Raw genomic sequence first — 24,952 nt, 5'->3', positions numbered from 1 at the left:
AAGATAGCACACACCAGGTAAGAGATTCAGTGTACACACGTGGACAAATGTGTTGGTACCCCTCCACGAAAAAAGAAGAACCCACAATTATCTCTGAAATAACTTGAAACTGACAAGCGTAATTGGCACCCATTGTTGTTTATTCCTCATTTAACAAAAATCAGACTTTGCATTAGAGTTTTGATGCAACAGAATATTTCAAATAATAACATAAATGAAAATGGCATGGACAAAAATGATGGGACCTTTCACCTAATATTTTGTTGCACAATCTTTAGAGGCAACCACTGCAAACAAGCGATTCCTGTAGCTCTCAATGAGACTTCTACACCTGTCAACAGGTAGTTTGGCCCACTCTTCCTGAGCAAACTGCTCCAGCTATGTCAGGTTTGAAGGGTGCCTTTTCCAGACTGCATGTTTCAGTTCTTTCCATAGATGTTCGATAGGATCCAAATCAGGGCTCATAGAAGACCACTTCAGAATAGTCCAATGTTTTGTCCTTAGCTAAAAGTCCTTGGGTGCTTTTAGCTGTGTGTTTTGGGTCATTATCCTGTTGGAGGATCCATGACTTGTGACTGAGACAGAGTTTTCTGACACTGGGCAGTATGTTTCTCTCCAGAATGTCTGGATAGTCTTGAGATTTCATTGTTCCCTGCACAGACTCAAGGCACTCCGTTCCAGACGCAGCAAAGCAGCCCCAAAACATAACCGAGCCTCCTCCATGATTCACAGGCGGTATGGTGTTCTTTTCTTTGAAAGCTTCATTTTTCATTTGTGGGCATAGATCTGATGTGACTTGCCAAAAGGCTCCAGTTTTGTCATTAAAAAGCCAGACTGGAATTTGCTAAAATGCATATTGACAAGCCACAATGCTTCTGGGAGAATGTCCTTTGGACAGATGAGACAAACATGGAGGAGGTATACTTGGACTTTCAAAAAGCCTTCAACAAAGTTCCTTATCAGACTTGAGAAAAATTAGCAGCCATGAGATAAAGGCACAGGTTCATGTGTGGATTGGTAACTGGTTGAAGGACAGGAAACAGAGGGTAGATATAAATGGACAGTTCTCTAAATGGAGGCAAGTAAGAAGTAGGGTCCTGCAGGGACCTGCACTTTTTAATTCATTCATAAATGATTTAGAAGTTGGGGTAAGCAGCAAAGTGGCCAAATTTGCAGATGACCCCAATTATTTAGGGCAGCAAAATCCAAAAGATATTGTGATGAGCTCCAAAATGATATTTCCAAACTAGGTGAGTAGGCAACAAAATGGCCGATGTGGTTCAATGTTAGCAAGTGTAGAGTGATGCATATTGAGAGAGGGGACCCATCCATATATATACTGATGAGATCTGAGCTGTTGGTGACTGACCAGGTGAGGGATTTTGGGGTTGTGGTGGACAGCTTGTTTAAAGTGTCAACAAAATGTGCGGCAGCTGTGGAAAAGACCAATTTCATGCTTGGAATCGTTAGAAAGGGGATTGAAAATAAAACTACTAATATCATTATGCCCTTATATAAATCTATGATGCGACTACATTTGGAGTACTGTGAACAGTTCTGGTCACCATACCTCAAAAAGGACATTAAAGAACTAGAAAATGTGCAGAAGAGGACAACCAAGATGATCAGGGGCCTAGAGCACCTTCCTTACAAAGCAAGGCTGCAACACCTGGGGCATTTTAGTTTAAAAAAAGATGACTTGAGGGAGACATGATAGAGCTCTATAAAACCATGTATGGTGTAGGGAGAGTGGAGAGAGAGAAATTTCCCTCCCTCTTGCATAACACTAGAACCAGGGGTCATCCCATGAAACTGATTGCCAAGAAATTTAGGTCTGACAAAGGAAGTGCTTTTTCACACAATGCATAATTAATCTATGGAATTCTCTGCCACAAGATGTGGTGACAGCCACCAGCCTGGATGGCTTTAAGAAGGGCTTTGATAAATTCATGGAGGACAAGTCTATCAGTGGTTACTAGTCTGAGTGCTATTGGCCACCTCCAGCCTAAGGGGCAAGATGCCTCTAAATACCAGTTTCAGAGGAGCAACAGTAGGAAAGAGGGCATGCCCTCTTGCCTGTGGGCTTCCCAGAGGCATCTGGTGGGCCACTGTGTGAAACAGGATGCTGGACTGTATCAGCCTTGGGCTTAATCCAGCAGGACTGTTCATATGTTCTTAGAGAAACTGACCAGCCAGTAATGCTCAATACTGGCTAGAGAAGAGCGCTGAATGCCACTGAGAAGTACAGGAGTGGTGATCAGTGCAGTGCTTCGAGCCCAGCATTGTCAGGGGGCATGATCAGTGATGTGGAGGGTGGCATCATTGCAGCTTGGCTGACACAGAGGGAAGGGCTAGTGAGGCGGGGATGCCAGCTTTGCTTTGAGCAGCACACCTCCTTGAGCCGCCCCTGAAGTCTTGACACACTGCTTCTGAAAGGTTGCCAACCCCTGGTCTAGACAGAGGCAAGATCATGTTAGGGTACCCCAGAGGAGCAAAAGTCAGAGGCAACAAGATACAGAAGATGCAGACGTGTAAAAATGCAGAAGCACAATGTAAAATGTGGTAATTGGCAACCTTGATACAGTTACAGTTGCACAAGAAGTGAAAGCAACTCTCTAGACAAGATCAGGAAGGATAGGGTAACAGTGCAGTGAAGACTCTAATAGTTTAGCTGTTGGTTGGTTGGAATGTGGGCAGAAGGAGATGGAGAGATGGGAAGGGAGATACAGGAAGATATACAGCTAAGAGAGAGGCAAGAGCAGCTCTGATGTGTGTCCCAAATCTGCTGCTTCGTGCATAATGCAAAAAGAGGGTGACTACTCCCAGAGAGAATCTAAGTGGTCCCAGCTACAAATGTTTTTCCAGAGTGGCAGACAAGGAGGAATGGCAGAGTGTTGACCCTGCACCAGCTTTGATCTGTGGCGCTACATGTGCCCTCAGCTAGCAAAGGGGATCACTGGTTTTCCAGCCAATCAGTTGCCGGTATTAGCCCATGACAAGCCCACACAGAAAATGGCTCAGCTTCAGTGGCTCAAGAATTTTGCTCTGAAGTCCAGGGAACTCTCAGGAAATCAGCCATAGAGATTAGCCCATGGCAGGCCCACACAGAGAGGAATCCAAGGACAGTTAGTTCCAAGAGACTACACTTCTCACAATGTCCATGGAAAAGTACATAAAATGCAAGAACATGTCATATGGACCTCCCCCCGCAGCTATGTAATTTTGGACTCTGGATCTAATGGGCTTACAGAGCTCACCTTGCAAGATAAGCATCCTCTCCCTTTACAAACACACACACACACACATACACACACAAGTATGTGCGCAATCCGGCTAATTTCTTTTTTGAAGACTCACTTGGATATGAAAGTTTAGACATTATGAAAGCACTTGCAGAATAAACAACTTCTTGCAGACAGCTACTTTTTACTCCAGAATACATTCAGGGAAAGGTTGTGGTTGGGGTTTTTGTTTGTTTATTTGTTTTGTTTTTTGCACTTTTAGAAGAAATTCTGAGTAACATGCTTCCCACTGACCTGCAAATACCAAGTTTTGCATGGACAATCCTGCCACATAATTAGCTGAGTGCACTAGTTGTTACTCCAGAATATGCTCAGGGAACTGTTGAAATGTTTTTGAAATTATTTTTAGAATTAAGAAATTCTGAATAACATACTTCCCACTGACCTGATACCAGCATGGACAATCCTTCCTCCTCCATTCCACTCTCTCTCCTTCCTTCTTCAGGAGGAAGGAAGGAGCCAGCAAGGGCAGGGGAGAAGGGAAGAAATACCACCACAGAAGCAGCCACTGAGCCCCAACCAACAGCACAACTGAGCCCCAGCATATGGGGAAGAATGCAGTCACTTTGGCAGGCAGTGGGGAGGAGGGAAGACGTGTGGCAGTGTGGAAACCAACCAGTCCTAGGAAGTGGGGAGAAATGCCACTGCTTCAGCGGGTGACAGAAGTGTGGTGGTGGAAAGAAGCACAGTGGCAGGAACCAGGCTCGAGCGAGTGGGGGGGATTCTTCTCCACTTGCTGGGACCTGGTTCCTGTTGCCACTGTGCTTTTCCCCAGTTTCCCCACTGAAGCGGTGGCATTCCTCCACACTTGCTGGGGCTGGTTGGTACCTATGCTGTGCAGCATTTCTCCCCCCCACCCAAACAGCAGCATTCCTCCTGGAGGAATGCTGCTGCTTCCATTGGTGGCTGGAGGGCAGAGAAGTGTGGCAGCAGCAACCAGCCCCAGCAAGTGGGGAGGAATGCCACCACGTTGGCAAGCGATGGGGCGGGAGAGGGAGGACAACCAGGGGGTTAGGAGGATGGCTGCTGGGGAACAGGGAGGAGACTCCTGGTGCTGGCAGCTGATGGGTGCTGCAGGGGGCCCATGACACGCTGCTGAAGCCTGGGGCCCCTGAAGTCTGGGCCTAACAGGACCACTAACCCTCCCCCCTGCCGGTGTGTGCTCTTAGAATAAGCTAGAGGTTATAGAAACTGATTTTATATATTTACATTAAAGGAAGAAAGTTGTGTTTTAGGGAGCTTTTAAAAAAGTATTTGTTTTTTCGATGTATTTGGAATGTTAATGATCATTAGTGACAGTAGTAGAAAGAGAGAATGTAGGTGAAACGAAGGAAGGCGGAGATGCAGTATTGTCTCCCTTAGTTTGCATTGTAAAAGAATAAATTGTGCAATTAATTTCTGCCTTGCATAAATAACTCTGGGGAGAGCCTTTGGTACAAGTTAGGTGTCTTCTCAAGTGCTGCTCAATGTACTAGAGAGACATTGGCTGTAATATGTTTCAGTGATTACAGTTAATAAACTGGACTATAATTCCCCCACCAATCATCTTCATTGCCAATCTTCTTTTCTGTAATTCCCTAGGTCCCTGTCCCTCTTCATCAATCCACAATGTAACTTTATAAACAGCTTCTCCCAGCTGGCCAACATTTCCTCTCTTTGTCATGGCTGGGACCAATTAACCAGCAAACCAGTGTTGGGTTGCTAACCCTAGTATCCCTGTCCCCAACAGAATGCTCCCTGCAAACACAGGGTATGCTCCATTACACTTGCCATATCCATAGTTACCATTTGCAAAAGAGAGCAAGAATTTTCCCCCATTAAACACTGGATGCTATGTTTTGCTATGAACAATAAATCATCATAATTTCCTATCTGTTTCTGCTCAGCCTCTTGAGCCATGTTTAGTTGAGTTTGCTCGTGAAGTTAAAATGAGAAGACAGATTCTTAAAAACTCAGTGAACTTAAAAAAAATGCATTTTTTGTCATCCTGCTCCTGAATGGTGCTTTCCTCCCTACCCCCTTCAAGTCTGAAAAAGGACCAAATAAAAAGAGCGTGCCCATTTTGCAAGTATCATCTTCAGTTGCCGATGTAAGGAAACCTTTGTTTTCCTTTCCAAGTTCCCACAGCAGTAGATGATATGATGGCCTTCTGGGATTCTCCTGGTATTGTACTTTTGTCCTTGCCCCATTGTTCCTGCTTTCTGAACTGCTATAATTTCTCCAACTTCTTTTCTTACTTAAGAGTTGTTGTGGAGACACTTTTGCTATCTGATAAGATATTTACTTTCTTCTCAGATATTGATTCTACATTGTGTTCAATCAGGCTTTTATCGTTAAATAGTGAGCAGCTCAATACTGTCTACGATCACACAGTTAACAACAACACAGTTCTCAGCTTCTTTTGAGTATGTGAATCAGCTTTGTTTTCCCAAGTGGCAGACTATTTAAAATTTAGAAGATACAATTTGATATGTATTGCCTTTCTTGCCTAGAAACTGTATTTCTCCAGACTGTTAACTATTTGAGAGGACAGTAATTTTGTAATCACAAGAATAATATGTGACCTTAGGAATCATAGATCCTCCAAAAACAAAACAAAAAAGATTAATGTTGTCCCAGTAGATCATAAGCCTTCAGGAAGAGTTGGTGTTCTGGTTTCTTGTTTTGCCTAGATCTTTGAGGTGCTGGTGGTTCATAGGTGGTTCTTGGGTGGTTTTCAAAGTTTCTGTGAAGCTTCAGCATTCATGTTCAGCCCGCTTCAATCTGCTTCAAGCCCCTTCAGCCTGAAGCAAAGCGCCATCTGTGGGAACTGAACTGGAGTTGATGTGACGCAAACTGGCTGAATCCATTGCTGTAGCTTCAGAAAAGACTACAAATCCTGGAAGCACCCATGCCATTTCTCAGGAGTCCAAGGGGAAAGGGGGAGGGAAGTGTCCTTTTAAAAGTCAAGTTGTGGAATGCAACTGTTTGCTCTCTCGCAACAGGGAGCAAAGAAAAAACTAGAGCCTTTTCTGCTAGTCTTAATAAGTAGTTTGAAGGATGGTGTGTGTGTGTGTGTGTGTGTGTGTGTGTGTGTGTGTGTGTGTGTGTGCGCGCGCGCGTGTGCGCGCGCACAAAACTTAGCTGACAGAGGGGTTTGGCTAGAAATGGGGCCAAAGGGGGCCAAACCAAATCAGAGATGCTTCAGAAATTCTAAAGTGGTTCCTAGAGCCCCACTTTGCACAGGCCTAATGGTGGTGATTATAGTACTAAAAACTGTTATTATTGACTTTGTTTAGCGCTTGTATAGACAGTAGGTTTTTGACAGATGTCAAAGTGTCTGGATCTGGGGAGGTAGCATCTCATTGGCATTTCCCCTCAGCAAACTCTGTTGAAGACACCAGAGATTGCCAGGAATTCACCAGAGCTTGGACTTCTTGCCACCCAGGGCTCTCTCTACCAGTGAGTCGAGATCTGGGAAGGTAACAGCTTGTCTGCATATTCTTGCAGCAGCCTTTGTTGAAGACACTGGAGATTGCTGGGAATTTATCAAGACTTCTTCTTGATAAATCTGAAGACTTCTTCCCAATCTGTTTTCTTACCACCAGTAAGCTAAACTGCACTAAATCATCTCCTAAACAGCACTACTTCACAAGGCCTCAGGTAGCAGGAAGGAAGGAAGGAAGGAAGGAAGGAAGACCACTCCATCTATAGAGGCTGAGCTTAAGGCATAAGAAGTAAGAAGATGGGCAGTGAGGATTCTGTGATAGTGACCTGCAATGTGTATACTAGGTTTGTTTTCTTGACTGAAAGCATCGTATACTACACCTGCAGCAACTGGTTGCTCCTTCAAAAGAAGATCAGAGGACTGGAGGAGTGAATTTCTACACTTCACTTCGTTAGAGAGGATGAGGAGTTCATGAGGAGGATGAGGACAGGACACAAAGGACACTGCTACAAGGACAACATCAGGAGGAAATCTGCAAGGGGGAGGAAAATGCATGAAAGAATGTGACCATCAAGAACAGGACATTCTGAACTATTGGATTTAAATTAAAAGCCTCCAGTATCATCCCAATATAAGTGACTTTAAGTATCCCAGTGGAGGAAAACTACAGCAGACTACATAAGACTCTCAACCCTTTAAGGACACAGGTGATTCAGCCAGGGGCATAGGGAACACTCAGGTGGCTTAGGGACCAGCTCTTGCTGGTGGCTACCTCCCCTTAGTAACTTTTTGTGTGTGCGCAAGTGCGCATGGCCACACCCCCATGTGTGATGTTATAGCAAGTGATGTGGCCACTAGTCTCAAGAGGGTGTGCTGCCCTTTCACTTCTCTCACTTGGCACTTCTTTCACATGCCATTGGGGTCAGCTTGGGTTCTCTGCTCCAAGCAGAGAAAGAATTTGCCCCCCGGCCCAACCCCACAGTGCATGAACAAAATGCTGAATGAGAGCAGCAAAGGGGCAGCGCATCCATCTTGAGGCTGGTGGCCACGCCCCTGCGTATGACATCCCATGCAAGGGGACATGGCCACTAGTCTTGAGAAAGGTGCACTGCCCTTTCGCTGCTCTCACTCGGCACTTTATTCACGTGCTGTTGAGGTTGGCTTGGGGGATGAATTGATTGAAGAACTGAGTGAAAGCAGCAAAATGGCAGCATGCCCATCATTGCTACAGGCATGAGCAAAGCGAGGGTCAACAAGCATCTGGAGCCCCCCCCCGAGGTTTGGGGGAAAGCAGGGGGAAGCCTCTGGGGGACCCCGTAAGTACTTAGAGCAGCCACGGCCTGAGGATGCTTGATCCACCCGCTCAATTATAGCCATCTGCCTTGATTCACAGGGCACAACCTACTTCACAGTGTTGTTGTGAAAGAGAAACTCAAGTATGTAGTACACCGCTCTGGGCTCCTTGGAGGAAGAGCGGGATATAAATGTAATAATAATAATAATAATTCAACCACCACTTTCAAGAAGAGGAGAAGAGTGGTGGTGGTGGTTGGCTCCCTACTGAGTACAGAGGTGGTTGTGTGCTGTCCAGGCCTGTTAGCTCATGAATTGTGCTGTCTCCCTGATGTGCAGATCCAGGATGTGATGGACAGGTTGCCAAGAATGATCAAACCTGCTGATCATTATTCCCTTTTGCCCACAAATCACATTGCCAGGCACAGCTCTGAAGACATCACAACTGATTATAAAGCTCTGAAAAGAAAAGTGAATGACTTTGGGGTTCAGGTGGTATTTTTGTGAATTCTTCCTTTAAAAGGCAGAGAAGTACAGAGAGAGGGAGGGAGGGAAATGCTTCAGGTAAATGTTTGTGCAGGTGGTACTGATGAGAGATTTGGTTTATCAGACCATTGTATAAGTTTACTTAATGAAGGACTACTGGCAGGAGATGGCCTGCACTTCACAGGACTGGAAATAATGTGACAGAAGCCTGACAAAATCTGATCAAGAGGCCTTTAGACTAAATTTTGTGGTGATGGAGAAAAGAGTCTAAAGATAAGTATTAAAGCTCAATGATTTGGGTGCTGTAGGAGAAACTGGGGAATTTGTGGGATTGCCTAGCAGACTCGGAAATAAAATAGTGGCACAGATGTCAGAGCATAATATCCATGGCTATATACTAATGTATAGAGAGTGTGGGAAATAAACAAGATGAGTATGAACTTCTAGTTCAGGAAGGTAAGTACAACTTGATAGGTATAGCTGAGATGAGCAGGATGATTCCCAGAATTGGAAAGCAGCAGTTGAAGAGTAGCTGGTCTTGTGGTAGCAAGCATGACAAACTTCTCAACTTCTATTTTGCCTCTGTTTTCTCCCTAAAGAGGAACTGAATGAAAATTGATGACGAATCAGCTTACAATTCAGAACTGATAAGATGTTAGTCAGGAAACACCTATCTACCTTAAGTGACCTCAAAGTTGGATAATTTGCATCTTAGGGCCCTAAAATGACTTGCTGATGTACTTTCAGAACCTTTGCCTATCAATTTTGAGATCCTGGAGAGCAGTTGAGGTGGCACAAAACTGAAGACAGAGTAATGTTGTCCCAGTCCTCAAAAAGGAGGATCCAGAAAACTATAGACTAGTCAGTGTGACTTTGATACCTGGGAAGGCATTAAAACAGATTATTGGTAAGAATGCAGTGATTAATAGACTCCAACATGGATTTGTCAAGAACAAATCTTACCAGACTTGTTTCATCTTGCTTTCTTCAAAAAGCGCCCCCCCCCAATAAACCGATCACATTTGTTTAGTGGATTCTGGGCATGTTGTGGATGTAATTCATTTTGACTCCAGCAAAGTGTTTGACAAAGTTCTCCGTAGTATTTTGGTTAGCAAACTGGTCATACGTAGACTAGATAGTAATATTGTTAGTTGGATTTGCAACTGGTTGGAAAACTGTACTTGGAGAGCATTCATCAATGGCTCCTCATCAAACTGAAGGGAAGTTTTAAGTGTGTTGCCATGGGGTTCTATTCTGAGCCCAGTACTGAGTCTAGAACATTTTGATCAATGACTTAGATGAAAGACAAGAAAAAACCTCCTTACATTTGCAGATGACACAAAACTGTTTTAGAAGTCAGTTCAATGAAAAATTCAGAACTGGGCTGAAGCTAACAAAATGAAATTCAGCAGAGAAAAATGCAAATTCTTCTGCATTTAGGGAAGGAGAAGGAGAAGGAGAAGAAAGGACTGATACAGAATAAAGGGGATACCCTGCTTGAAAATAGCAAATATGAAAGAATTGCTGGATTGCAATTTATCACACGCTGAATATGAGTCAGCAGTGTGATGGAACTTTTTTTTAAGCAAAAAACAAACAAACCCCACTAGTGCAATTTTAGACTACATTAAGAGAACCATAGTTTTTAAGTGATGAGAAGTAATAATTCCACTTTATTCCATATGAGTCAGACTTCATCTGAAGTACTGCATGTAGTTCTGGGAACCACACTTTAAGAAGGATGTAGACAAACTCTAATGTGTTCAGAAGAGATCATCAAGGCTCTGAAAAACAAGTCTTTCGAGAAAAGGTTGAAGGAACTGGGTATGTTTAGCCTGGTGAAGAGAAGACTGAGGGAGGACATGATAGCACTGCCATAGAAGGGCTGTCATACAGAAGAGGATAAAGAGCAGGACTAAATCTAATGAGCTTAAGTTACAGAAGGGCAGATGTTGGTTGAGAGTTAGGAGAAATTTCTTAATGGTAAGAGCAGTTCAACAATGGAAGTCTTCAACCAGAGGCTGGACAGCCCTCTGTTGGAGATGCTCTAGCTATGGATTTCCTGCACTGAGCAGGGAGTTGGATTAGATGGCCTACAAGACACACACCTCAACCAGTGTTCCCTCTAACAGGAATTCCCAGAAGTTGTTGACTACAACTCCCATAATGCCCAGCCAAAGGCATTGTAGCCAGGAATGCTGGGAAGTGTAGTCAACAACATCTGGGAATCCCTGTTAGAGGGAACACTGACCTCAACCCTAAAGTTCTATTACTGTACTCTGTCTCCATGTTTCAATTACTTCTACAACCCCTATGTTTCTATTACACTCTCTACATTTGTCCAATATGTAATACACATACCCACCCACCCCTGACCCATTGAATTTCCAGCAAGCTATGATGAAAGCCAGACTGGAAATTCAACAGGAAAAATAAGTATGTGTGTGATATACTTGGGCTTTGCTTGCCACAGGTTACTTCCAGAAATGACATGAATGAATAGAGATTAAGTTGGCCCCTAGGATTGACTATTTCAGCTGCCACCAGCATTTCCATTTTAAAACGACTGGAAGCAAAGCACTAGTGTCATTATGAGCAAAGTCATTACTCTGGATTGAGGTCTGTTCTTCCTGGAGATCACTCAACTCCTCAACATATTTTATAAATTATGAAAAACCTTGTAGTGTGCAGTGTTTTAAGGCACATAAGGTATGGCACATAGTTAAGAAGCATCCAGGGTGAAAGAATTATAAACACATTCTGCATTTTCAGAAGAAAACATAAATATAGGTGCAGAATTAAAGCATTAGGAAATGTAAGCTTGCTGTTTACCTTGCTCAGCATTATTGTTCCTTGTTAATTGCAAGATTCCAAGACATACATTTTTAAGAGTTTAAATGTCCAGACTCCAGAAATTACAGTTCTAACCTGTAATTTGATGAGTTTAACATAGTCATAGTCTCTCTCCAGTCAGAGACAGGTCAAACAGCAATATACAGATGAAAGACAAAAGTGTGGTTAAAAGTCATAAGCCAGCTCTCAGGACTAACAAGTGAATCTAAGCATATATGTAGCAGAAGATATGGAAAATATCACACATTTTTCTCACTATTCCACTCTTGCACTATGAAAAAATGCTTGCTTGATCATAAAACATTTAAGTTTGAAGAAATAATAATGTCTTATGATTCATTACAGTGTTGATCATGAGTGTGAGAGATGTGAGATGATGTCACTTAGCTCTTGCTAATAACAACGCTTGAAGCATGGGACTGCTTAGAGTGTGAAATTTTCAATTTTTATCAAATTAAGCCCAGCAGTTTTATAGACAGAGAATATATTGACCTGTACACTCTTTCTCCCTTCCTATTTACGGATGTGCTTTCATGTTACTGTGGAAGCTCAGCTTTGATGTTTTAAACTCAAGATAAAGATGAAACACTGGCAGATAGGATCATTTTTCTTCAGCAATATAAATGTTCATTTGATGTTTTGCTTATCATAGCTAGTGTCATAAAACAAGACTGGACTTTGTAGTGCTGCTTTGGACTTTGTAGTGTTGCTGTAGGAAATTTTAAATAGAAGCCCTCCTTTGGGATATTGTTTCCTCATTCATTTGCATGTATAATGTCTACTCTCTTAACTGTACATGGTTTAGTGCTAACAAAAGAGTCACAAGACTCTTTCAGCCGATGTCAGTGATTTTTAACGAAATACTCAAGCTCTCATTCTGAAAATACTAGAACGTCTGTAAGGCCTGTGAATTTCAGTGAAGATCCTACTGGTTCATATATTTTGACATTCCAGCAGTCAGCTTTTTGTCTCTTTGCTCATAGTCACGTGACATAAGTGATTGTCAGGGCATGAGAACAGGTTTCATATCAAACACTGAGAACTAGCACTGAAGGCTGGGCTGAGCAGTGATTTCTAGATATACAGCAGAACACTTATCAAGCTATGTGGACTGTCATATTAACAGCATAGACAAATTATTATTATTATTATTATTATTATTATTATTAATATCATAATCACTTATAGACACAATATAGAGATAACAACATTATTCTTATCCCATTCTTGTTTCAAACATGACTATATATTGAGGCTGTTCTCATGGCACGAGCTGCTTGGGTTACCCCAGGCAGCTTGTGACATCTGGAGCACCAGAAGCGGAGGGCTCCCAGCTGCTCTCAAAGAGCTTAGCCCGGCTTTTTGACCCAGTGGTTTACTGAGGTTTAATGAACCTATGGTTTGTTTAACCTCAGCAGGTGATCATGTGAACGCTTGCCGCCGGGTCAAAAGGCTTCTGCCCGGCCCGCCACCATTTCCGGCAGTGAGCCTGGGGGAAGGAGCAGTGGCACTCATGGTGTGGGGCCCTCTGGGATGTGGGAGGGGGAAGTCCACCTGCTGCCAGTATTTGCCTTCATTGTGCTGCCGCTCGTGTGGGCATTCGGTGTGGCGGAGGCAAAGACGACTGTTGCTCGTCTGCCAAGGAAGGCAAGCGAGTTCCTGCCTCCCCCGCAGCCCTCCCAAGTGGCAGCCGGAGGTTGTGTGCACGACTTCAGTGTCTTGTATTCTGTCATTCTAGGATGGAATAATTTAACTCTGTATGTGTATACATTTATCAACTGTCTTTCCTCCATGACTCACGCTAACTTAGTTTAGTTAAGCATGCCACAACCCAGAACCCGATTAACCAGCCTAACATGGTTGAGAAATTAACATTTCTCCAGTCTTTACTAATAGACAGTCTGGCAGTCATTTAACAAATGCGGGGGCGTAACGAGGGTGGGGCAGGCAGGGCACGTGCCTTGGGCGCCATTGCAGGGAGGGCACAAACTGCCTGCCATGCCCCCCGCCCTAACTGAGGTCCGGAGAGGCGCCCGCCCCCCAGCGAGCACTTGCGTTATTTTGGCCAGCGTTTGCTGGCTGAAAGCGTCTATCCCCTTTCTCTTCCTCCGGAGAGGGAGAGAAAGGAAGAATAGATACTTTCAGCCAGCAAGCTCTGACTGAAATGACTCCAAAGAGCTTGCTCACGCTCTTTGGATCTCAAGGCCACGCCCCTTTGCATGTGGTGTCAAGGGGGCGTGGCCTCAAGCTCCAAAGAGCCAGAGCAAGGAGCTTGAGGCCCCTCCCCTTTGCATGTGACATATAAGGGGCGTGGCCTCAAGCTCCGAGGAGCCTGAGCAAGCTCTTCCGAGTCATTAGAGGGCTTGCTTTCAGGCAGCAAACACTGGCAAGTGCTGGGGAGGGGGAATCCTAGTAACCTGGGTGGGGTTGCTTGTTCCCATTTGCAAGCACTGCGGCTGCCTGCCCTGCTGTCTCGTCTTAGGTTCTTGCTGCAAGTTCTGACCCACCACAGAGTCCAAAGTAAGTAAATTGCTTGTGCCCAGCCTGCTCTCCAGTAGTCTCAAAAAATTATATCTGACTGGTGCTTTCTCAGGCTGATGCTTCCCCCCTGCCCCTGCAGAAGATGTTTGTTTCTTTTTAAAAATGTATACAATAAAAGAAATGTAAGAGAATTGCAACACACTAGTTTTTCAGGAGCAGCTGAAAGGGTTAAGTGAACAGAGAGTTCGTGCCTAGAGAGGTCCAGAAATGTGGATGCTCTCCAGGTTCCATCCTGTCCCACCTCCTTCTTGTTAAAAAAAACACTTGTGTTTGCAGCATTTTCCAACCTGTGAGCAGTTGTGGCTTGCAGTTTGCAAGGCAGGAGGTTTTTCAATGGAAATCCTGAAAGAAGAGGGTGAGTTCAAGGAAGAGAAAGGAAGCCTTGACTCAGAAGGGAAAACCCATTGCTGGTGGGGGAAAAGAAGGAACTGGGCTGCAGATCAAGTGCTCAGCTGCAAAGGAGGAGAGTGCCTTCCTTTTAGTTGTATATGGAGGAAGGGAATTTTGGTAGGTGCAGCTTTTAAACTTAGAAAGCTGATTTACACTTTCATTTTTATGAATTCAAAATTCTCTACATCCAACACATTGTACTAAATAGCCATTTAGCTCTAAAAATACAAGATGTTTGCAATTGATGTAAACATTTGCTTCCCTCAAACTGCCAAAAATTTATATTCAGTGAAACAGAATTAAAATTAACCAATTTCCTTTGCTGAATTAGATATTATTCTGAACTTCATATGATTTAAAAAATAATTGAAATGTAAATAGTCATTCAGTTAAATAAAGCCAGCTTTACATTTATATCAATGCAATTTCATTTCAAAGGAGCAGGTTAAAATTAATCTAGATTCAAATTTTGTGTGTTCAATATTAATCCAAGCAAATTGATCTAGATTTAGATTTTGAAACATAAATAACACACCTAGCTTGCTTCCACTAAGAGTGAAATTCAGTAGAAAGTTATCCATAAACATAGGAGATATTCCAGTAGAACATGACCCTATTCTGGTCATAGGGAAAAGAACTGGGTGTGTGGGGCTTTGCTTCTTAAACACTGTACTTTGTTTATCCTTTAATTAAATATATGTATATCATAAAGTGAAATGACTTTTAGAGACAGGAATTTCCTTGCAAATATGATAGTTCCTTGCATATAGAAGACCTTGCTGTTGCCCAGGGTCTCTGATGCACTTCCTGCTTTATTGTAGCCAGCTTTATGCTTACATTGTCTGCGTTTCTTGGTAAATGAAACATCATTTTATTTTATTTATTTAACATATTTTATACAACCCAAAACTTATGTCTCTGGGAGGTTTACAAGAAGATAAAAACAAATATTTTATTTATTTAACATATTTTTATACTGCCCAAATTCTTTTGCCAAATTCTTGTCCATTGCCTGTCACCCAGAACTAGTTAATGTGAAGCAAAATTTCCTGTGGGGATGTCATTTTTGTAAGAAACTGTGCAGAATAGATACATATGTATTGATCACTACACATGGGTTTTTGCACAACACCTGCACAGAAGAAACTTCCATGTAGAAAATGTGTCTCTTGTAAATTGACCCTATATTTTCCATCCATGACTGAGATATCTGAGAGTTAGGATATCTGAGAGTCAATAATAAAAGAACAGCACACTGCTTGTGATAGGAAGGGGCAAATTACAATGATTTCTTAATCTGGCAAGGGCTGGTTTTGGCCCTGGCAGAACTTGGCTGTCTGCTCCTGTTGCAAATTCCTCTGTCTAGTGTGGCAAACTAATGTATCCTCCTCCCTCCTGGTGCCAAAGTAAGCACTAGTGTGGTGAATGCACATATACCCCATCATGAGCCAACTGTCATCACAAGACAAAGGCTGTCAGAAATCTGGGCAGGTGATCCTTTAGGACAAAGTCATGGTTTTTAAAAAGCATGAGATGAGACAGAAAATGACACTGGAATCCTCACATAACTCCTGACTGTTGTCTTTTACAGAGATGGCTCATGTTTTCAGGTTTTGATCAACAACCATGTCTAGATGGTACAGTGTTCCTTTTAACAGGGATTTCCAGATGTTGTTGACTACAAGTCCCATAATCTCTGTTTGGACAAGGGTGCAATTTCAGTGCTTGCCCTAGGCGCTATTTTCCCTAGATACACCTCTGAACAAATGTATAATCAGTCTTCCAACCGTGTTATTGATTTGTGTTCCAAAAATAAATGGCTAGTCAATAGGTATGTTAGCCGGTCATCTTCTCAAGGCATTCCATTATTAGAACCCAGGAAGGGTTTATTGTAGAACACGTGCAGAAATTATGAAGCAAATCCACTCCAGTATTCCCATATATCCAGCAATTATTGTTGAAAACAGCAACTCTCCTTCAAGTTGACATTCTGCATCACTAGGCATGTACCATATCCAAGTCTTCATATTGGTAAATTTTGGAATTTACACAAATTCCTTTCTCATTTAACCTGATATATGCATGTACTCATGTCTCCAACTGCACAATGAGTTTTTATATATTTTTTATAATTGTTTTACTCTGTGGTGCTAATGTCAATTCCACAAATTCTGTTCACCCACTTAGATAAGTGTGATTCGCAATTACTAATGTGTGTACTACTTGTCAAATTTGTGGGCAATGAAACCATGGCACCCAGTGCTGAGCCATGGTTTGAAATATTTGTATAATTTCAGGGTCCCTTCTTGAATTAAATTTAAAATAGCAGTGAGCCCATGATCTCTGCATAATTGTATCTGACAGGGTTCCCTGTGGAAAGGACTCTGCCCATGCTGCCTCTAGTGGAGACATGCCACACTGCAGCAGCTCTGGACTTTGCAAGCCATCTTGCAAACCCTCTGCCCCGTGAGGCCTGCTATTGGCTCCCCTGCAGACAAGAGGCTTCCTGTCTGCATGTTTATGTTTATCTTCATAACAGTTCTGTGAGGTAGGTCAGGCTGAGAGATAAGTGACTGGCCCAGTATGTTTCATGGCTGAGTGGGGATTTGAACTTGAGTCCAATACTCTAACCACTATACCACACTGCCTTCATGTGTGAACAAAGTGTGAATCTAAACCTGAAACAGGCTTGAATAATAAAGATGAGTGCCTATGGAATGCTTTCCTATTCAGAGGCTCATAGATATTTTCACAGTCACTCAGGGGCATAGGCTGCTCAATTTCCAGTGGGGGCACAGGGCTAAACTTGGGACAGCAACAGGCGTATTCATCTATATGTATTTATTTTTTATATTTCTAGAAATCACCCTTCATCAACAATTAATCCCATGGTTTTAAAAACAGACTTTTTATTTATTTTTTGCTTTGTACAGTTTGTTGTAAACTGCCCAGAGACTTGTGTTTTGGGCAGTATACAAATATGTTAAATAAATAAATAAAATAAATAAATTGAAGCCCACAATCTCAATCTAAAATAAAAATTAAGAGACGTGTTACATGAATTAAAACAATTTTATTATAGCTAAAGCATTGAAGAGTAGCTAACTACAGAGATCGCCAATGAGAAGAAACGCGTCCAGTCTATGCACTGTTACAATTATTTCGCACCAGATGTATTTCTTCTGATTGGTGCTGCCTGGATGAAGTCATCAGCTGTAATGCTAAGATTCATTTCCCATTTCCTTATGTCCGTGTAGACCAGCCCTGTGACTGAGCCTGTCTTGCCCCATGCTCAACCACAGAAAGGTCTTTATCCTACAAAGGCATGAGAATGACCTTTCTAATGTACATGATGAAACAGGTATAGTAAGGCTGATTTTAATCAACTTTGTCCGTTCTGGTAGTATATGTTGCAGATGCTTCCCTTGTGTCCCACTCAGAAGATCAACCACATCCTGAAGAGCTGAAAGTTTAACTTTCTGCTCCCTTGTGATATCCAAAAGCATATCACAATGAAGCTGTAACTGAGAAGCATCCATGTCGGTTGTGTAAAACCCTGCAATTGATATGCTATCAGTCTCTCCAATGGTCAACCTTTCAGTGTTGCTCATGTTTTGGAATACATCTGAGCAAAAGCGTAAACTGTGTAAAATGTTGCTAATATTATCAACTACATCATAAATAAATAAATACCACCCAGAGTTGTGGATTTTGGGTGGTATATAAATATGTCAATAAAATAAAAGATTTTCCTGTAGAATTCCTCAGGAAACTCAGACTGATGAGGCTCACACCCAGCATCAATATGTTGTGGAGGCTTTCTGCAACTAGGAAGGGTGGGACTTTCTAAATCTAAATATTTTGCTGTCATGGTAGTCTTTTGACTAGAAGTTGTTCCTCAGTTGCTCTGTACTCTCCTTGGTGGACACCAAAAGAAGTGATGGAGATGAGAGCTGGTCTTGTGGTAGCAAGCATGACTTGTCCCTTTAGCTAAGCAGGGTCTGCCCTGGTTGCATATGAATGGGAGACTAGATGTGTGAGCACTGTAAGATATTCCCCTTAGGGAATGGAGCCGCTCTGGGAAGAGCATTTAGATTCCAAGTTCCTGCCCTGGCATCTCCAAGATAGGGCTGAGAGAGATTCCTGCATGCAACCTTGGAGAAGCTGCTGCCAGTCTGTGAAGACATTCAATACTAAGCTAGATGGACCAAGGGTCTGACTCAGTATATGGCAGCTTCCTATGTTCCTAAGTTCTGCTTGATGGAATTGTAGATTACTTTTTTGAAGGACAGTATTTAGTGTGTCCAAATTGTAGGGGAAGAATGGCAGTTTGGTCCCCAAATAGCAAAGTGAAACCAATTTGGTGAAAAAGCAGCAAAGCAAGAGGTCTTGAGACAGTTCTTTAATCTTTACAATGATTTATTTAAAGAAAAGGTTACAAATGAATATGAAAGAGCCTGCAGCTTATTTCAGCTGTAGCTCATGGCTGAGGAGAGAGATCAAAACAAACAGCCATCTCTGGAGAGACAAACAAAGAGGAAGAACAAAGAGGGGAGGAGTCCAGTACTTTTATCCATGACCCTAACCCCCACCCCCAGTGGTCACTATAAGACATTGCAGCTGAGAGCTGATGCTGCCAGGGTCAACAAACGACCAAACGTAAACATCAACAGCTGCAGCATAAAGAAAGAATCAAACCTCTTCAGGTTTCATGCATATCTCTGATTTTGCCCCAACATTGCATCTCTGACCAATCTTCAAAGAACTCAATCAGCTCTCTATAGTTAAAGGCAACTGACTGTAAGGAAGCTGCTTTAACAGTCCAAATTGTGGGACAAATATTTTTCAGATGTTCTCCTCTCTCACTTGAAAGTATTTAAACCAGGCAAGACTCTTGGGTGAACAGCTTCTGACAAAGCTGATAAGGCCAGCAATTTCACTCAAATCAATAAATAAATCTACACATCTTAACATTTCCTGTTACATTTTGCATCACTAAGTTCACAGCAAGGGCTACACAGAGCCCCTGGTGGCGCAGTGGTAAAACTGCCACCCTGTAACCAGAAGGTTACAAGTTCGATCCTGACCAGGGGCTCAAGGTTGACTCAGCCTTCCATCCTTCCGAGGTCGGTAAAATGAGTACCCAGAATGTTGGGGGCAATATGCTAAAAATCATTGTAAACCGCTTAGAGAGCTCTAGCTATAGAGCGGTATATAAATGTAAATGCTATTGCTATTGCTACACAGTGCACACAGAGTGTTCTTGGTTCCTCTTGCTTCACAAGAGCCTGTTGTCCACTAATGTGTCCAACTACATTTGGGGCTCCATCATAGCACTGGCCATGGCACCTATCAAGAAAATTAAAGTGGAAGAGTACATCTTGCAAAATAGCAAAAAGAGTTTTAGATGTTATGGCATCAGTTTCATAAGAGCCAAACAAGAATTCTTCCACAGGCATATCCTCTGTGGCAATGCAAAATCAAAATGAAACTTGCTCCTTTGTGATATATTTATAGTCTTATCTACAATTGTACTGTAGAAAACGGCTTCTTAGTCTCTCTCACTAATGTACGTAGAACATTGTGAGCCATGGTTTTAAGCATTTCATTCTCAATAGAAGATGAAATCCATTTGTAATTTGTACGATTCAACCTATCTCATCTGGGGAACATCATCAGCACAAAGGAAGGAGCAAGAGCTGACTAAGGTTTGACACTTCATCAACAAAATACAATGAGAATCGAAAAAGTCCAATAAATACTGTATTATCAATCCTCTAAAAATTTAAATAACAAAAATCACAAATATGATATAGGCATTGATTGATTGATTGATTGATTGATTGATTGATTAAGTGCCATCAAGTCGGTGTTGACTCTTAGCGACCACATAGATAGATTCTCTCCAGGATGATCTGTCTTCAACTTGGCCTTTAAGGTCTGTCAGTGATGTCATTGCTGTCGTAATCGAGTCCATCCACCTTGCTACTGGTTGTCCTCTTCTTGTCTTTCCTTCAACTTTCACCAGCATTATAGACTTCTCAAGGGAGCTGGGTCTTCGCATAATGTGTCTGAAGTATGATAGTTTGAGCATTATAGATTATACAAATTATACATTTGTGCTTTGAGTCAAAATTCTGGATTGATTTGTTCTATGATCCATTTGTTTGTTTTCCTGGCTGTCTGTGGTATCCTCAAAAGTCTTCTCCAGCACCAAAGTTCAAAAGCATCAATGCTTTTTCTATCTTGCTTCTTCAAAGTCCAGCTTCCACATCCCTAGAGTGTCATGGGGAAAACCATTTTCTGAATGATTCTAATCTTTGTAGGTGTAAACATGGCACAGCCTCTAAATATCCTTTCCAAGGCTTTCACTGCAACCCTACCAAGTGCTAGTCTGTGGTGTATTTCTTGACTGCTGAATCCTTTACTGTTGACTGTCAATCCTAAAAGGCAGAAGCTATCCACCACTTCAGTGTTTTCATGATCAATTCTGAGTCTGGTTGCTGTACCCGTTGTCATTAGTTTAGTCTTCTTTACATTTAATTGTAGTCCCATTTTTTCACTGTGCTCCTTGACTTCATTACTAGAGCTTGCAGATCATCCACATTCTCAGCTATCAGAGTGGTGTCATCAGCATAGCGCAGGTTATTGATGTTTCTTCCTCCAACTTTAAAACCATGCTTGTCTTCTTCCAATCCAGCTTCTCTCAGTCAGGGGCGTAGCAAGGTTTGAGTTGGGCCCAGAGATAAGATTTTTAAATGCTCCCCCCCCCCCCAATGAAGCTCAGCTCATGAAGTAAAGAAATCTTAAATGAGGCTGAATAGTGGTAACAAAAAGCATAGTAAAATTTATATGTGTGTATATGTGTACACACACACACACACACACACACACACACACACACACACAAACAACCTATGTGCCACAATGTGCCACATCCTAAATTATTTTTTAAAAGGTTTTGTAAATTGTGGACAATGCAAGTCATTTAATGGTACTAGAGAAAGACATGCTGTTCTGGTAGCTCCAGGTCTTAACACTCACATCAATTTCGGAGGATGAATACAACTGAAGGAAGCCTGGGCAGGTGCGCGGCTGGGGGAGTCAGTCATGTGACTTGCCTCTGGGGGGCCTATTATAGTTACGCCCCTGCATCTCAGTATATGTTCAGCATATAAATTGAATAAAGAAGGAGAAAGTATGCAGCCTTGTCTTACTCCTTTGCCGATCTGGAACCAGTCTGTTTCATCATGTTCTGTCTGGACTGTGGCTTCCTGTCCTGTGTATAGGTTTCTCATGAGAACAATGAGATGTTCTGGGATGCCCATTTTCCTAAGGATATTCCACAACTTACATGATCGACGCAATCAAAGGCTTTTCCGTAGTCAATAAAGCACATATTGACTTCTTTCTGGTATTCTTTGACTTTCTCAATTATTCAGCGTGTATCAGCAATGATGTCTCTTGTTCTTTGGCCTTTTCTGAAACCAGCTTGAACATCCGCCATTTCCCTTTTCACGTAGGGCTCTAATCTGCATTGGATGATCCTGAGCATTATTTTGCTTGCATATGAAATTAAGGATATTGTGTGATGGTTTGCGCAATCTGTTAAATCTCCTTTCTTTGGTATGTAGACCGACCTCTTCCAATCTGTTGGCCACTGTGTCGTTCTCCAAATTTGCTGGCATAGTTTGGTTAGAGCCTTGACTTCTTCTTCTGTTGCCTGCCACATTTCTGTAGCTATTCCTTCAATTCCTGTAGCCTCCTGACTTGGTAATGACTGCAGTGCTGATCTAACTTCATCTTCCCGTACTCTAGGTTCTTGCAAGTAGGGAATATCTTCTAGAATATCTTGGACGTTGACGTCCCTGCTATACAGAATTTCAGTATACTCCTTCCATCTCTCTTTGATCTTCTCTGAATCAGTTACTATCTGTCCTTTGGCACCCCTTAACATACCAATTCGAGGTTGGAACCTCCCTCTGAATTCAGAGATCTTTTGGGAAACCTGCCTTGTTTTTCCATGTCTATTTCCATCCTCAAGGTCTTTACAGATGTCATTGTAGTATTGCTCCTTGTTTCTTCTAACAGCTTTCTGAAATTCACCATTAAGTTCCTTCCTGAGGTCTTTATCTTTCTTGACTTTGGCTTCTCTGCTCTTCTGGGCAATTTCCACCGTCTGTTCTGACATCCATTTTGCTTTCTTCTGTTTCTTGGTCTTTGACATTCTCTTTTCACATTCGTCCTTAACAACTTCTTTGATTTCATTCCACAGTTCCTCTGGTTCCCTATCAGTGAGGTTCAGAACTTCAAAGCAATTCCTGATGTTCTCCTTGAAAGTGGTGGATATAAGCATATAATGGTCCAAATCATCTTTATAATTGAAAATAACTGCTCTCATATATGAGTTAATTGTATTGACTAGTACGTACCCCCTCCCCCTTGAATTTAAACTTGGAACCATTGGTTACTTGCTGTGACATTTTTAACGATTTTTTTTTTGCGGATAAAATTTCTCACATTTGGACCAAACTGGATTCCATGGTTATTGCAGCGTCTACTGCGGAGGTGTCCAGCAACTCCTCTTATGGGATTAGATTGGATCATTTTCAGTTTGTGACTCCTAATGAATGGACAAACTGCTTCGGACTGTGCGCCCTACAGCCTGTTCTCTTGACCCTTGCCCAACTTGGCTTATCTCATCTGATAATTATATTATCAGAGAGGGTCTGGTAAATATTATAAATGCTTCTCTGAGGGAGGGCAAGATGCCTCCTTGTCTTGCCTCCTTATTAAACCACTTTTGAAGAAACCTGCACCGGATCCCTCAGAAGTACTGACTGTGTGGTGTCGGGACCCGAGTGCTGGTTTAGATCTGCCTGTTCTGGATGAGGTTGCACTCACCCTGAAAGATCAGCTACGTAGCTTAGGAGTGCTCCTGGACCCAAAGCTCGCCCTGATTTCTCAGGCTGAGGTGGTGGCCAGGAGTGCTTTTTATCAACTTTGTCTGATACATCAGCTACATCCATTTCTAGAGGTGAATGACCTTAAAACAGTGGTACATATGCTGGTAACCTCCAGACTTGACTACTGTAATGCGCTCTATGTGGGTCTACCGTTTTATGTAGTCTGGAAACTACAATTGGTACAGAATGGAGCAGCCAGACTGGTCTCTGGGACAACACAAAGGGACCACTTAACACCAGTTTTGGAAGAACTGCACTGGCTGCTGATATGTTTCTGGGTGAAATACTAAGTGCTGGTTATTACCTATAAAGCCCTTAATGGCTTGGGACCAGGTTATTTAAGAGAGCACCTCCTCTGTCATGAACCCTGCTGCCTGTTACGATCTTCTGGAGAGGTCTGGTTACGGTTGCCACCAGCTCGTCTGATGGCGACTCGGGACCGAAGTTTCTCTGTGGCTGCCCCAGGGCTTTGGAATATGCTCCCTGCTCAGATAAGAGCATCTCCTTCTCTGTTTGTTTTCAGGAAGACCCTCAAGACTTTCCTGTTCTCACAAGCTTTTAGTTAGAATTTTAATCATTTTAATAATTTGTTTTATATTGTTTTATTGTATTTTATGTATTTTAACCTGTGATTTTAATGGTGGGATTTGTGCACCATCTAGAGATTTACATATCAGGCAGTATAAACCTATGATAAATAAATAAATAATAGTAAAAGTATCTATCCCTTGTTACAATGACCAATTCTTTCTTAATAAAACATCATTGTCTATATTGGAGATATGATAAAATCTTTCCCAGAGAGACAAAAGAATAAATGACAATCTTTACATGAAAATGTTCTAGTACTGGCCAAAAAACTAGTAGTATATATCACTGTGCGGAAGACAGTTCATGTGTTCTTAAACTGAAGCCAGACATGTTTCAACCCTATAGTGGTCTTCCTCAGTGGCTTGAAAATTATTAAGATTCAGTCTCCCAATAATACAGTAGGTTCAGTTACCATGTGCATACAGGATCCTATTATCATCCAGTACCAACATTCCAAACCGCTAGGTACAAATACGGTATGTACAAATATAAGGAAAGGCAAGACATATTTGCAGGCGGCTGAAATGGGCACATCATAGACTGCAGGTGGCCTTTTGAATTCCAGCTAATTTGATGAGATTCTAGTGGCAAAAACTTATCCAATATGGTTAATCCATGGTGCTTTTGTTGCTAATGGAAAATCAGATGAACACAGCAAAGTCAGTTCAGTCAGTGTGAGGAGTAACCCTCTAGGGGTTCATATTAATTTCTCTTCCCTCCTCCAATTCTCTACCATCTGTTATCATTTCTGTCACTGCATAGGGCGCTGTATTTCTGTACCACTGTATTGTCATGCTAGCTTGCTTAATAATTATTTTTCACTTCTGTACACTGATTTTTTCCATTGAGTAGATGAGTGGCTACATAGGAACAATGCAAAAGAGTTATCTTATATTGTTGCCAGCTTCCCTCCCGCCGCCTCCCAGGAGTAGTGTTTGTGTCATTAACAGAAGTCCAATATGCTGACGTTAATTAGTTAAGCATATCCTGGCATGGAGGCAAGTGATGAGAAAAGCTTCAGCTATGTTAACATAATGCATATCAGGGCACTTTCCAGACTAGACCCTACAGTGGGGTCAGGACATATCTCGGAAGTGGGCTTC

General features: G+C 42.2%; 1 protein-coding gene across 3 annotated transcripts in view; it reads left to right on the top strand.

Moving 5' to 3' along the window:
- Positions 1–24,952, top strand: part of BSN (bassoon presynaptic cytomatrix protein) — a 337,777-nt gene that overhangs the window by 180,153 nt on the left and 132,672 nt on the right. Inside the window, exon 1 of one of the 3 annotated variants that reach the window (XM_053295173.1) lies at positions 5,402–5,465. The exons of the other annotated variants lie outside the window; for them this stretch is intronic. The gene's annotated coding sequence lies outside the window, so the exon portion shown is untranslated. Of the gene's footprint in view, positions 1–5,401; positions 5,466–24,952 lie in introns of those variants that run through there. 3 annotated transcript variants of the gene reach the window in all.

The sequence above is a fragment of the Hemicordylus capensis genome, chromosome 2 (assembly GCF_027244095.1).
Source record: "Hemicordylus capensis ecotype Gifberg chromosome 2, rHemCap1.1.pri, whole genome shotgun sequence".
NCBI lineage: Eukaryota > Metazoa > Chordata > Lepidosauria > Squamata > Cordylidae > Hemicordylus > Hemicordylus capensis.
The sequence above is the reverse complement of the archived record's forward strand: the minus strand, read 5'-3'. Positions and strand labels throughout refer to the sequence as shown.